General features: G+C 36.2%; 1 protein-coding gene across 4 annotated transcripts in view; it reads right to left on the reverse strand.

Annotated features, from left to right (window-relative positions):
* Window positions 1-13,590, reverse strand: part of CSMD3 (CUB and Sushi multiple domains 3) — a 1,369,436-nt gene that overhangs the window by 997,809 nt on the left and 358,037 nt on the right. The gene's annotated exons all lie outside the window — the stretch shown is intronic.

Consider the following 13,590-nt stretch of genomic DNA (forward strand, 5'->3'; position numbering starts at 1 on the left):
AGAATATAATAAATTTCTGTCATTGACATTCAAAAGTTATTGAAAATGTTTGTGGAAATGCAATTTAAATAAAAATATATCACATATCTAGGACACTTTAATTGGAAATATAGCAACTACAATAATATACTCAGCAGCATATCTTTAGTAACGTATTCCCTATGACTATCAAGCAATGTAAACATATTTCGCTACATATTCATATGATACATGTATACACAGTATTATAAATGCAATGATATCAGTGAAAGGTTGAATAGACATATCACCTTATCATATTGTAGGTGGCTCAGAACCTTCTATTTTATAAATCATACTTTTCTTCAATTTGGAAAGTTTCTACTAATGTTACCTTTGGACATTTGGACCTGCAGATCTCATCTCCCAATAAGGGCCACAGATTCTCCATGAGTCTATTTTTAGCCAATGGAGTACGTTAACAGAGAGATTATATGACCACTGATGCTTAGTGCTAAAACATAAGATAAAGCTCATTGTTTTATAAATAAATTGAAGCTATAAAATTTGTCTTATCCTAACATGGTTTAGGCCGATCAATAGGTTACTAGTCTATTTGTACAAGAAAATTTCTCAAGATTTATGCTGTTGTCTTGAGCCACTCAGGGAATTCCTTCAATTCAAACAAATGTCTGGGGAAATATCTAGCTCTATAATGACCAATTACTGTTAGAATAGCTACCACTCTATAAGTGTAATAAATAGAGACATGCAGCATTCTATTTTACTCTACAATGGACACAGAATGGCAATATGCTTTGTTAATAAAAACAATTTTCTTATTAAATTGTATGCATTAAATAACATTAGTTTCATTCTGCCCACTCTTTATCCACCTAGGTCCATAATTCAAAAGTTATAAGCATAAATATATTGCTCTTAAAAGATAACTTAATTTTTATCATACACTACAGTAAGTATGATATTTATTTTCATGATGCCCTCTCTATATTTTTAAGTTTGTTGAGTAATTAGAATGAACTAGTTGTCCAGTATAGACTATGAGATATATTACTATAATTTTCTTGCCAGAACACACAATGTCTTCCCTCAATACGTTAACTTTAACCTCTGGTGAAAATTTCCTACAGCTTTCAATCCAGAACCACAAATTATTTCCACCCTTTGTCTTCTCAGTAGCAACACCAAGGTTGAGTATTGCTTCAGAAATGAAATGTTATGCTATCATATATTTGTAGTGTAACTGGTATACAATATACTCAAGTTCTGTGAGCTCTTTTTTTCTCTGTCTAGATAAAATCTCAGGGAGAAACATTTCAGTTCATACTCAGAATAAGAAGAAAATACTCCAGTTTTTCATTCAAAAATATAAATTTATCTATTAGTGTGTCTAGCCCTGGATGTTGTCATTCAGTCACCCAATCATGGCCGACTCTTTGAGACCCCATGGATTGCAGTGCACCAGGCCTCCCTGTCCCTCACCATCTCCCAAAGTCTGCCCAAGATCATGTTCATTGCATCAGTGATGTCATCCAGCCATCTCATCCTCTGATGCCCTCTTATCCTTCTGCCCTCAATTTTTCACAGCATTAGGGACTTGTCCAATGAGTTGGCTGTTAGTAGAAGATGACCAAAATACTGAAGCTTTAGCATCAGTCCTTCCAACGAGTATTCAGGGTTGATTTCCCTAAAGAGTGACTGGTTTGATTATCTTGCTGTCCAGGGGACTTTCAGGAGTCTTCTCCAGTACCACAGTTCAAAAGCATCAATTCTTTGCTGCTCTGCCTTTTTTATGGGCTGGCTCTCACAACCATACATGACCACTGGGAAGACCATAGCCTTGACTACATGGACCTCTGCCGGCAGAGTAGTGTCTTTGCTCTTCAATATACTATCTAGGTTTGTCATAGCTTTCCTTCCAAGAAGCAATCATGTACTGATTTCATGGCTACTGTCACCATCTGCAGTGATTTTAGAGCCCAAGAAGAGGAAATCTGTCTCTGCTTCCACACTTTCCCCTTTTATTTGCCATGAAGTAATGGGGCTGGATGCCATGATCTTCGTTTTCTTAATATTTAGTTTTAAGCTGGTTCTTTCACTCTCATCCTTCACCCTCATCAAAAGGCTCTTTAGTCCTCTTCGTTTTCTGCCATTAGAGTGATATCATTCACATATCTGAGGTTGTTGGTGCTTCCTCTGCCTATCTTGATTCCAGCTTGTAACTCATCCGGCCCAGCATTTCTCATGATGTGTTCAGCATATAGGTTAAACAAACAGGGTGACAGCAGACAGCCTTGTCATACTCCTTTCTCTATCTTGCACCAATCAATTATTCCATACAGGATTCTGTTGCTTCCTAACACATGTACAGGTTTCTCAGGAGACAGGTATGATAGTCTGGCATTCCAATCTTTTTAAGAGCTTTCTGCAGGTTAATGAGCTACACAGTCAAAGGCTTTGGTGTAGTCAATCCAACAAAGATAGATGTTTTTCTTGTCATGGTGAAGGGGCCTGTGTAACACAACGAAGCTATGAGGCCTGCCACGTAGGACCACCCAAGATGGACAGTTCATAGTGGAGAGTTCTAACAAAATGTGATCTGATCCCCTGGAGAAGGGAATGGCAAACCACTGCATTATACACGCCATAAGAACCTCATGAACTGTATAAAAAGTCTTAGTTAATCACACAAAAAAAATTGATTTCATTTGGGTTAAGAATCTTTGTTTCCCTTAGCTAAGGCTTGTGGCAGATGGGGCAGAGGTGCAGGAGTGAAGTCAGCTTTTCTTTCCCATTGCCTCCTCTATAATTTCTTTTCATCTATCCCTACTCACTGAGTTCCCTATGATTCATCCTAGATTTGGAAGTAAAAAAGATCAGGGCACATGAATATTATTCACCTCGCACGGATTTGGTACTGGTTTCCAAGGGCTTTGGCTGATGATTAAAGAAAGATGATTCATTTTGATTGTAAATCTTTTCATGGGACCTTCAGAAGTACCCAAAACAGTTCCCTTGTTGTGGCTGAATTGTTTCTCTGGCTGGCTGCTTATTTTCTCCACTCTACTGTTAGGTAGAAAATTAGGCATGAGCAACCAAAGGTGGCCTAGCCAAAAAGGATGAACGTCTAAACCTCATCCTGGACACAGCCAGAGAAGCTAACAGATATGCTACAAGATAACCTCAGAGACTTTTCCAACTCCTGCACATCAACAGTAGGCACACAGTGGAAACAAACTAACCATGGGGTCTTCCACTTAACTGTAGGCAGTGAGGAGACAATTAAGGGTTCATAAATATTCTATATATGTATACATCTGATTATAACAGACTGAATAATGGGAAGACATACGTAACAAGAATCTGTTGTTATGTAACTTGCAACTGTCAATTGGCTTTCAGCATACACCCATTTTCATTCCCTTTCTTGGTTGGTGGTAAGTACAAGTCAGAGGACACAACCAAAGGGAGGAGACAGGAAATATAAAAGCAGGGAAGGATGACTCCTTTGAGGTCGGCCTGTTCCCATGTCTTGGGGGTGTCTGTTTAATAACAATATATCTGCTTGAGTTGTAACTGAGCTGTAATTTGTCTGTTGTTTTAAACCCTTTAGTCCAAAGATGTTCCAGAAGATGTTTCAAATTTTTATTGCAATGAGAGAACCGAGAAATAACCAACCTGAGAACACTATATGCATAGAATGGTATGCTTCTACTACCTTTCCAACATTATTTCTTTATCCTTACAGGTAGACCTCTTGGGCAGGATCTAAGACAATTCCAGGCCATAACTCCTTCACAAAAGTCTTGCATATGGTCAAGGAAACATACCCCATTTATTTATCCTCTGTGGAAATGCAATTTCTTCCCAAATATAGACTTCTTGGTTTGCAACAGATATTTAAATATTTCAGCTAAGGTCTTAATAATAATACACTGTGTCCCCCAAGCTCCAGAGCAAGCAAATCAATTTGTCTGTATGGTCTCCTTTAAGAAGTAATCTAGGCAAATAGAAGAGAGATATCACCCCAAATTCTTGCCACATGAAATGCAGAGTAATTCATAGAATAGTTCACCCCAGAGAAAGTCTTATTTTATAGAAAAATAACTTGAACCCAAAGGTATAATTGACCTGAATGAAAACAATTACGGGAAATGAGATCTTCCAGCATTCAGACCAATGCTATTGAGAATTTCTGTATCAAGTTCTTAATTCAGTACACTTGTTTGATCTCTTTATTCCTACAGAGACTATCATAGAATCAGTAATTGACAAAATTGTGAAATAAGTTTGCTTTTAGCACATTAGTTATGTAACATTTTGGCTAAGTGACCTATTTGAATGCCAGAACATTTGTATTGTGATTCAACCTGGATTTACTATAATATTTATAAAAACCAATAAAGTTTTATCTTACAGTAGAATGTATTGCCTAAATAAAAATTTCATTTTGTATCAGAGTTAGAGCAAGTAAAAGGCAGAATTCAAACAAACCCTGAGACTTTTACATATAGTGCTGTGCTCTCTCTGTTAAATAATATTGCCTGGTCTCTGGGCAAAGTGCCTTGATATATATCGTGGCAATGACAGAACCTTTATTCTTTCAGCATCAGTCTGTCTTGGTCACCAGCCTTGCCCATTTGATTAGTGTTGTCTGTAGTATTTTCTGTCTCTTATGTCACAGAAAAGGTAGGGCTCATAGAAGTTATTCAACAGAACATAGAACATTCAATAGAACATACTCAAGATACACATGGAGTGATACTGGTTATTTGTATAAACTTTCTTTGAATTTTGAAGTTCATTCATTTGGTCATCTATTCAAAAAGTGTTCTTTGAGATATACTAAAATACCAGGAGAAAGTGTGTTAGTCTTTCATGCTACAGTGGTTATTTAAGTCAGCATGATACCTGCCTAACTGAGAATTCTGTATATAGCAGAGATTAAGGCTCTAAATAAATAACAAAAACCATATAAAATTACATTTCTGTCAGGTACCTTGAAGAAGGAGTGTTTAGTACTGACAATGTACGTTTGTGGCTTTGATGAAGGAAGTGATGATGGACTAGAAACCTGAAGGGTGAATAGTTAAGTATTAACTATGTGAGGAAATGAAAATTGTTTTGAGTACATACACTTGTTTTTTCATCAGAGGAAATGGGCATTCTCCAAAATTCCCCAAGCTGGAAAAAAAAAAATTCTGTATGCAACTGCCAAGACCTTGAAGAACCTTTGTGACAAGACTATGGGATGCATTCAGAGTAATGGAAAGTTATTAATGGGTTTTCAGCAAAAAGATGACATGATTGGTTTTGAGTCTTAAAATATTCTTGCTGCTCTATAAAGATGAGAGAGAAAGGAAATAATAGAAGATATAGATTAGTGGACTGAATCAAGAACCCAGTCAATTTTTCTCATGCCTTATTATTTCCAAAGATAAACCATTTCTCATTTATTCAGTAGTTTAGCATATTTTTGTCTCAATATCTTCAATATATTAGTTTGGTCTTCCTAGGTACTTTGGGATAAACAGCATAATAGCAAAATAAGTCAGAATAATTCTCTTAGATTCATTTTTAAGAACAATATCTCTCATCTAAAGAGTAAAGAAATGTGATTATATATCTTAGACTTCACTTGAGGTTCACTAGAAGTAATGATGGCTTCAAAATGTAGTTATTTAACGTACTAGGAATATAAAAAAGGTTGACGGTTTTTCTACTCTTTTTCTAAAAATGGCTAAGGTTGTTAAGACTTAAAATGTGATTTCTTTTATTTTTTAATGCGTTCCATTCAGTTCGGTCGCTCAGTCGTGTCCAACTCTGCAACCCCATGAATCACAGCATGCCAGGCCTCCCTGTCCAACACCAACTCCCGGAGTTCACTCAAACTCATGTCCATCGAATCAGTGATGCCATCCAGCCATCTCATCCTCTGTCGTCCCCTTCTCCACCTGCCCCCAATCCCTCCCAGCATCAGAGTCTTTTCCAATGAGTCAACTCTTCACATGAGGTGGCCAAGTATTGGAGTTTCAGCTTTAGCATCAGTCCTTCCAATGAACACCCAGGACTGATCTCCTTTAGAATGGACTGATTGGATCTCATTGCAGTCCAAGGGACTCTCAAGAGTCTTCTCCAACACCACAGTTCAAAAGATACATAGGCTGAATGATGTTAGTGGCATGTTAAGTTTGCAGAGTCACTCAGAAGGAAACAACCAATTCAGCTAACAGAATCAATGAGGTCAATATAGTCATTTAAGAACACGATTTTTTTAAAAAAATTAATCATTTGACTTGAAACTTATTCCAATTACCTGCATGAAATACTCACAACTCTGTCTAAATTCTTAATGTACTCAAATATATTGATAAAATAAAGCTATTAAATTTAAAATGCTATTAAACCTAATTTTAATTATTTATAATATTATAAATCTAGCATCAAATGTTCCTGTTTATACACTTTAAAAGAACTGAATTTATAGAAACAATATCCTTTAATCTCTTACCTATAAAGCAGGGGAAAAAGTCACAAAATAAAATCAAAATTATTGGTATTTAAGAAGAAAAAAGCTTAATATTTGCAGAAATTTTTCTTAAAATTAAATTTTATTTACATTTAATTTTGTGACACTTATTTATATACTGAAAATAACTGAACATGCTCTGATTTTGAGTATGAGATCATACTCATTTGAAGTATTACAAGCTGGAACTTTCACAAACATGTCAGTCAATTCAGTCGCTTAGTCGTTTCTGCCTCTTTGCGACCCCATGAACCACAGCATGCCAGGCCTCCCTGTCCATCACCAACTCCCAGAGTCCACCCAAACCCATGTCTGTTGAGTCAGTGATACCATCCAAACATCTTATCCTCTATCGTCCCCTTCTCCTCCTGCCCTCAATCTTTCCTGGCATCAGGGTCTTTTGCAATGAGTCAACTCTTCACATCAGGTAGCCAAAGTATTGGAGTTTCAACATCAGTCCTCCCAAAGAACACCCAGGACTGATCTCCTTTAGGATGGACTGGTTGGATCTCCTTGCAGTCCAAGGGACTCTCAAGAGTATTCTCCAGCACCACAGTTCAAAAGCATCAATTCTTTGGCGATCAGCTTTCTTCACAGTCCAACTCTCACATCCATACATGACCACTGGAAAAACCGTAGCCTTGATTATACGGACTTTGTTGGCAAAGTAATGTCTCTGCTTTTTAGTGTGCTATCTACGTTGGTCATAACTTTCCTTACAAGGAGTAAGCGTCTTTTAATTTCATGGCTGGCTGCAATCACCATCTGCAGTGAAACCAGTATACTTAGCAGAAAATTTAGAAGGGATACCCTTTCAGTAGAGGAGTTAAACCATCCCTGAAGATTACTCTAGAACTGCTCTAACAAACTTGCTCTAACAAACTTAAACCTCAAAAAACATAATCTGAACCAAATATATATTCACTATATGCCAGAGGAATGCCCAATATTTCTTAAAAGAAGATTACTAAATCCAGACACTCAATTTAAAATTCACAAAGTTCAACACCCAGTAAAAAATGATTAGCCATCTCAAGAAGCAGAAAATTATGACTAATTATCCAGAGAAATATCAGTTAATAGAAACAGAGAAAATATGTGGAGATGATGGAATTAGCAGACAAAACTATATAAAAGATATTTTAACTGTATTTTACTCTATCTAGCCTGTGCCTCGTTTGGGTATCACCTGAGAGCTAAGAATGATTTTTATAATTTTAAAGGATATAAAAACAGATGAAAAATAGAATTAAAAATAAATATATGATGGAGACCACAAATGCTATGGAAAATCTAAAATATTTACTACATAGCCATTTACCAAAAAAGTAAACACAGTAAATATAGTGAGAAAAGGAAGAGAAGATATATATTAAAACCAAATGAAACTCAAATCAAAATACATTAGGAATAAAAACAGTTGTTCAATGGGCCTTAAAGCAGATTAGATACTACAGAAGAAAACATATAAAACTTGAACACAGATCAATAGAAATTATTCAAAATGAAGCAAAAAAATAGATGAACTTAAAAACTATTTTTTCTCCTATAGGAAAATATGCACAGCAGCAGCAGCAGGAAAGTATGAAGCAGCTTAACATAAGTTATACTAAAATTCCAAAAAGGTTGTGGGGAAGGGAGGAACCATAGAAAAGTATTTGAAGAGAAAAAGATTTCCAAATTTGTAAAAATTAAAAATCCAGATATAAGAAACACATGCATCTTAGCATCTTGATGTGGAGAGATAACTAGCTAAGCACTAAAATCCCTGTTCCATCTTCAAATGTAAAGATATTTTTGGGAGACAGCTTCACAAGAATGGCAAACTTACTAATGCCCCTCACATCTAGGTTAAGCCATGTAACTGAATTCTCATTAATAGAATGTCAGTGAAGTGAATTACCATTGCATGCTTAGCTCATAGGAACTTCCCACAAAATCACTGACATTTTTTTCTTCTTATTTTATCTGGGTACTGTAGCCTTGAGTGACCTTAAATGCCACTTGTTGATGAAGGTATTTTTCTGGGTTAGTATTTGAAACCTCTGTCTCCCTCTGATTTGTAAGCTTTAAAAAGGCAGGGATTGGACCTTTTTTAAAATTATTATTATTCTTTGTTGGTTATTTATTTTAAATTTACCAGTGTGTACATGTATGGGCCAGAACAAACTTTGGCTCTGTGGATCACAACAAACTGTGGAAAATTCTTAAAGAGATGGGAATGCCAGACCACCTTATCTGTCTCTTGAGAAACCTGTACACAGGACAAGAAGTAACAGTGAGAACTGAACATGGAACAAACAGACTGGTTCAAAATTGGAAAAGGGGCATGTCAAGGCTGTATATTGTCACCCTGCTATTTAACTTAAATGCAGAGTATATCATGTGAAATGCTGGGCTGGATGACTCACAGCTAGAATCAAGATTGCTGGGATAAATATAAACAGCCTCAGATAGGCAGATACCACCCTACTGGCAGAAAGTGAAAAGGAACTGGCTTATAACTCAACAATAAAAAAACTAAGATCATGCCATCTGGTCCCATCACTTTATGGCAAATATATAGGGGAGAAATGGTAACAGTGACAGATTTTATTTTCTTGGGCTCTAAAATCACTGTGCACAGTGATTGCAGCCATGGAATTAAAAGACTTGCTCCTTGGAAGAAAAGCCATGACAAACCTAGAGAACATATTAAAAGCAGAGACATCACTTTGTTGACAATGGTCAGTATAGTCAAAGCTATGGTGTAAACAGTAGTCATGTTGGATATGAGAGTTGGACCATAAAGAGGACTGAGCACCAAAGAATTGTTCTCAGACCGTGGTGCTTGAGAACACTGATTCTTGAGAGTCCCTTGTACCGCAAGGAGATCAAACCAATCAATCCTAAAGGAAATCAACCCTGAATATTCATTGGAATGGCCGATGCTGAAACTGAAGCTCCAATACTTTGGCCACCTGATGCGAATAGCCTACTCACTGGACAAGAGCCTGATGCTGGGAAAGACTGAAGACAAAAGGAAAAGAGGGCAGCGGAGGATGAGATGGGTTAGATAACAAAACCAAATCAATGAACATGAATTTTAGCAAATTCCAAGAGATAGTGGAGGGCAGAGGAGCCTGGCATACTGCTGTCCACGAGTTCACAAAAAGTTGGACATGATTTAACGACTGAACAACAAAAACAAGGTAGTTCTACTTTTAGTTTCTGAAGGAACCTTCATAATGTTCTCCACAATGGCTGCACCAATTTGCAAAAACAGTGTAGGAGTGTTCCCTTTTCTCCACACCTTCTCCAGCATTTATTGTTTTTCAATTTTTTTGTGATAGCCATTCCTACTTGTGTGAGGTGATAACTCATTTTAATTTTGATTTGCATATGATTAATAATTACTGATGTTGAACATCTTTTCATGTGGCTCTTGGTCATCTGTATGTCTTCTTTGGAGAAATATCTATTTATGTCTCCATCCATTTTTTTTTAATTGCCCATATATTTATTTACTTATTTTTTGATGATATTTAGCCACATGAACTGTTTGTAAATTTTGGAGACTAATCCCTTGTCAGCTGCCTCATTTGTAAATATTTTATCCCATTCTGTGGGTCTTCTTTACATTTTATTTATGGTTTACTTTGCTGTGCAAAAGCTTTTGAGTTTCATTAGGTCCCATTTGTTTATTTTCATTTTTATTTCCATGTCTGGGAGACAGATTGTAAAAGATGTTGCTGTGATTCATGTCATAGAGTGTTCTATGTTTGTCTCTAAGAATTACAAAATGTCCAGTCTCATATTTAGGTCTTAATCCATTATGAATTTATTTTTGTGTATGGTGTTGAAGAATGTTCTAATTTTTTTTTTTTTTTACATGCAGCCATCCAGCTTTTCCAGCACCATTCACTGAAAAACTATCTTTCCTCCACTGTATAGTGTTGCCTCCTTTGTTGTAAATTAACTGACCATAGGTTTATTCCTGGGTTTATATGTGGGTTTATTTCTGGGCTTTCTATCCTGCTCTGTTGATCAGGAGATTTCTAATTTTGTGCCAGTACAGTACTGTTTTGATGACTATACCTTTGTAGTATAGTCTGAAATCAGGGAGCCTGATTCCACCAGTTCCACTTTTCTTTCTCAAGACTGGTTTGGCTATTTAAGGTCTTCTGGTTTCCATACAGCTTTTAAGATTTTTTTTGGTTCTAGTTCTGTGAAAAATGCCATAGGTCATTTGATAGAAATTGCACTGAATTTGTAGATTGCCTTGGGTAGTATAGTCATTTTGACAAAATTGATTCTTTCAATCCAAGAAAAGGGAATATCTTTTCATCTGCTGGTCTCATATTCAATTTCTTTCAACAGCATCTTACAGTTTTGGGAGTTCAGTAAAGGTCTTTTGTCTCCTTAGTAGGGTTTACTCCAAGGATATTTTATTCTTTTTGATACAATAATAATGGGATCGCTTTTTGTATTTCTCTTCCTGATCTTTCATTGTTAGGTTACAGAAGTGCAACAGAGTTCTGTGTATTAATTTTATATCCTGCTGCTGCTGCTGCTGCTAAGTCACTTCAGTTGTGTCCGACTCTGTGTGACCCCATAGACGGAAGCCCTGCAGCTTTACCAAATTAATCAGTGAGGCCTAACAGTCTTCTGGTAGTGTATTTAGGTTTTTCTATATATAGTATCATGTCATCTGCAAACAATGGCAGTTTAACTTTTTTTCCAATTTGGATCCCATTCATTTCTTTTTCTTCTATGTTTGATGTTGAATAAAAGTGGTCTGGTTGGGCACTTTTGTCTTGTTCCTGATCTTATAGAAAATGGAGGACTAGATGGTTTCACAGGCAAATTCTCCCTGGTGACTCAGACAGTGAAACATCCGTCTGCAATGCAGGAGACCTGGGTTTCATCCCTGGGTCGAGAAGATCCCCTAGAGAAGGAAATGGCAACACACTCCAGTACTCTTGCCTTGAAAATTCCGTGGATGGAGGAGCCAGGTAGCCTACAGTCCATGGGATCGCAAAGAGGCAGATACGACTGAGCAACTTCACTGGTTCACTGGTTTACAGCAGAGCAAACACTCATCCTTCTGAAACTGTTATAAAAAATTGCAGAGGAAGGAAAACTCCCAGTCATATTCTATGAGGCCACATTCACCCTGATACCACAACCAGAAAAACATATATAAAAAAGAAAATTACAGGCCAATGTCACTGATGAACATATACACAAAATACTAGCAATCTGAATCCAATGATACATTAAAAGGATCATGATCAAGACAGACTCATACCAGGGATGCAATAATTTTTCAATATCTGCAAATCAATCACTGTGTATATAATATCAACAAACTGAAGAATAAAAGCTATATGATCATCTGAAAAGATACAGAATAAGCTTTTGACAAAGTTCAATCTGAATCCAATGATACATTAAAAGGATCATGATCAAGACAGACTCATACCAGGGATGCAATAATTTTTCAATATCTGCAAATCAATCACTGTGTATATAATATCAACAAACTGAAGAATAAAAGCTATATGATCATCTGAAAAGATACAGAATAAGCTTTTGACAAAGTTCAGCAACCATTTATGATAAAACTCTCCAGAGTGGACATAGAAGGGAATATATCTTAAAATAATAAAGGCCATATCTGACAAACCAACAGCTAACATCATACTCAACGATGAATGTGCTGTGCTTAATCACTCAATCATGTCCAACTCTTTGCGACCCCATGGACTGTATCCCACCAGACTCCTCTGTCCATGGGGATTATCCAGACAAGAATACTGGAATGCTGAAAGCATTTCCTCTTAAATCAGGAATAAAACAAGGATGTCCACTCTCGCCACTTTTGTTCATTGAGTATGCTCAATGTTAGCTGTGAGTTTGTTGGGAACTTTTTAATCACATTTTCAATTTCAGTACTTCTAAATGGTATGTTCATATTTTTTATTCATTCTCTTTATTTCTTGATGAGTATGGCTAAAAGTTTATCAATTTTGTTTTTTCTCCAAAAACCAGCTTTTAGTTTCATGGATCTTTGCTAATATTTTCTTCATTTCTATTTATTTCTGCTACAATCTTTTTGACTTTTTTTCCTTCTAACAATTTTAGCTTTTGCTTGCTCTTCTCTCTATTATTGCTTTAGGTGTAAGGTTAGGTTGTTTGTGATTTTTTTTATTTCCTGATGTAAGACTGTATTGCTATAAACTTCCCCATTAGAACTGTTTTTGCTGTATCCCATAGGTTTGGAATCATTGTGCTTTCATTTTCATTTCATTCTCTAGGTGTTTTTTATTTCTGCTGGTTGAAAGTAAAAGTGTAAGTTGCTCAGTCGTGTCCAACTCTTTGTGACCCCACAGACTGTAGCCCGCCAGTTCCTCTGTCCATGGAATTCTTTAGGCAAGAATACTGAAGTGGGCTGCCATTTCTTTCTCCATGGGATCTCCCCAACCCAGGGATCAGACTCAGGTCTCTTAAATTGCAGCCAGATTCTTTACCATCTGAGACACCAAGGAAGCACTATTCAGTAGCAAATTGTTTAGCCTCCATGTGTTTGTGTTTTATACAGCTTTTTTTGTAGTTTATTACTAATCTCATAGCTTCGTGATCACAATAGATGTTTGATATGACTTCAGTTCTCTTAAATTTACCAAAGCTCACTTTGTAGGCAGCGTGTGGTCAATCCTGGAGAATGTTCCATGTGCACAAGCGAAGAATGTGAATTCTGCTGCTTTTGGGTGGAATGCCTTTTAAATAACAATTAAGTCTATCTGGTCAATGTGTCATCTAAAAGCCCTGTTTTCCCTTATATATCTATATCAATATATATGTTAATTATAATATATAATCACAATAATTAATATTGATAATAAATTATTATTGTGATTAATATCAATAATTAATAAATTAATAATATTCACAATAATATAATATATAATCAATAATTACTTTAAACATAAATGTATTAAATGCTCCAACCAAAAGACAGAGAGTGGCTGAATGGATACTAAAACAAGACCACATATATACTATCTACAAGAGACCCACTTCAGATCAAGGGACACATA

Source organism: Moschus berezovskii, chromosome 16 (genome assembly GCF_049115385.1).
Source record: "Moschus berezovskii isolate FMDL1 chromosome 16, NW_MosBer_1.0, whole genome shotgun sequence".
In the NCBI taxonomy this organism is placed as follows: Eukaryota; Metazoa; Chordata; class Mammalia; order Artiodactyla; family Moschidae; genus Moschus; species Moschus berezovskii.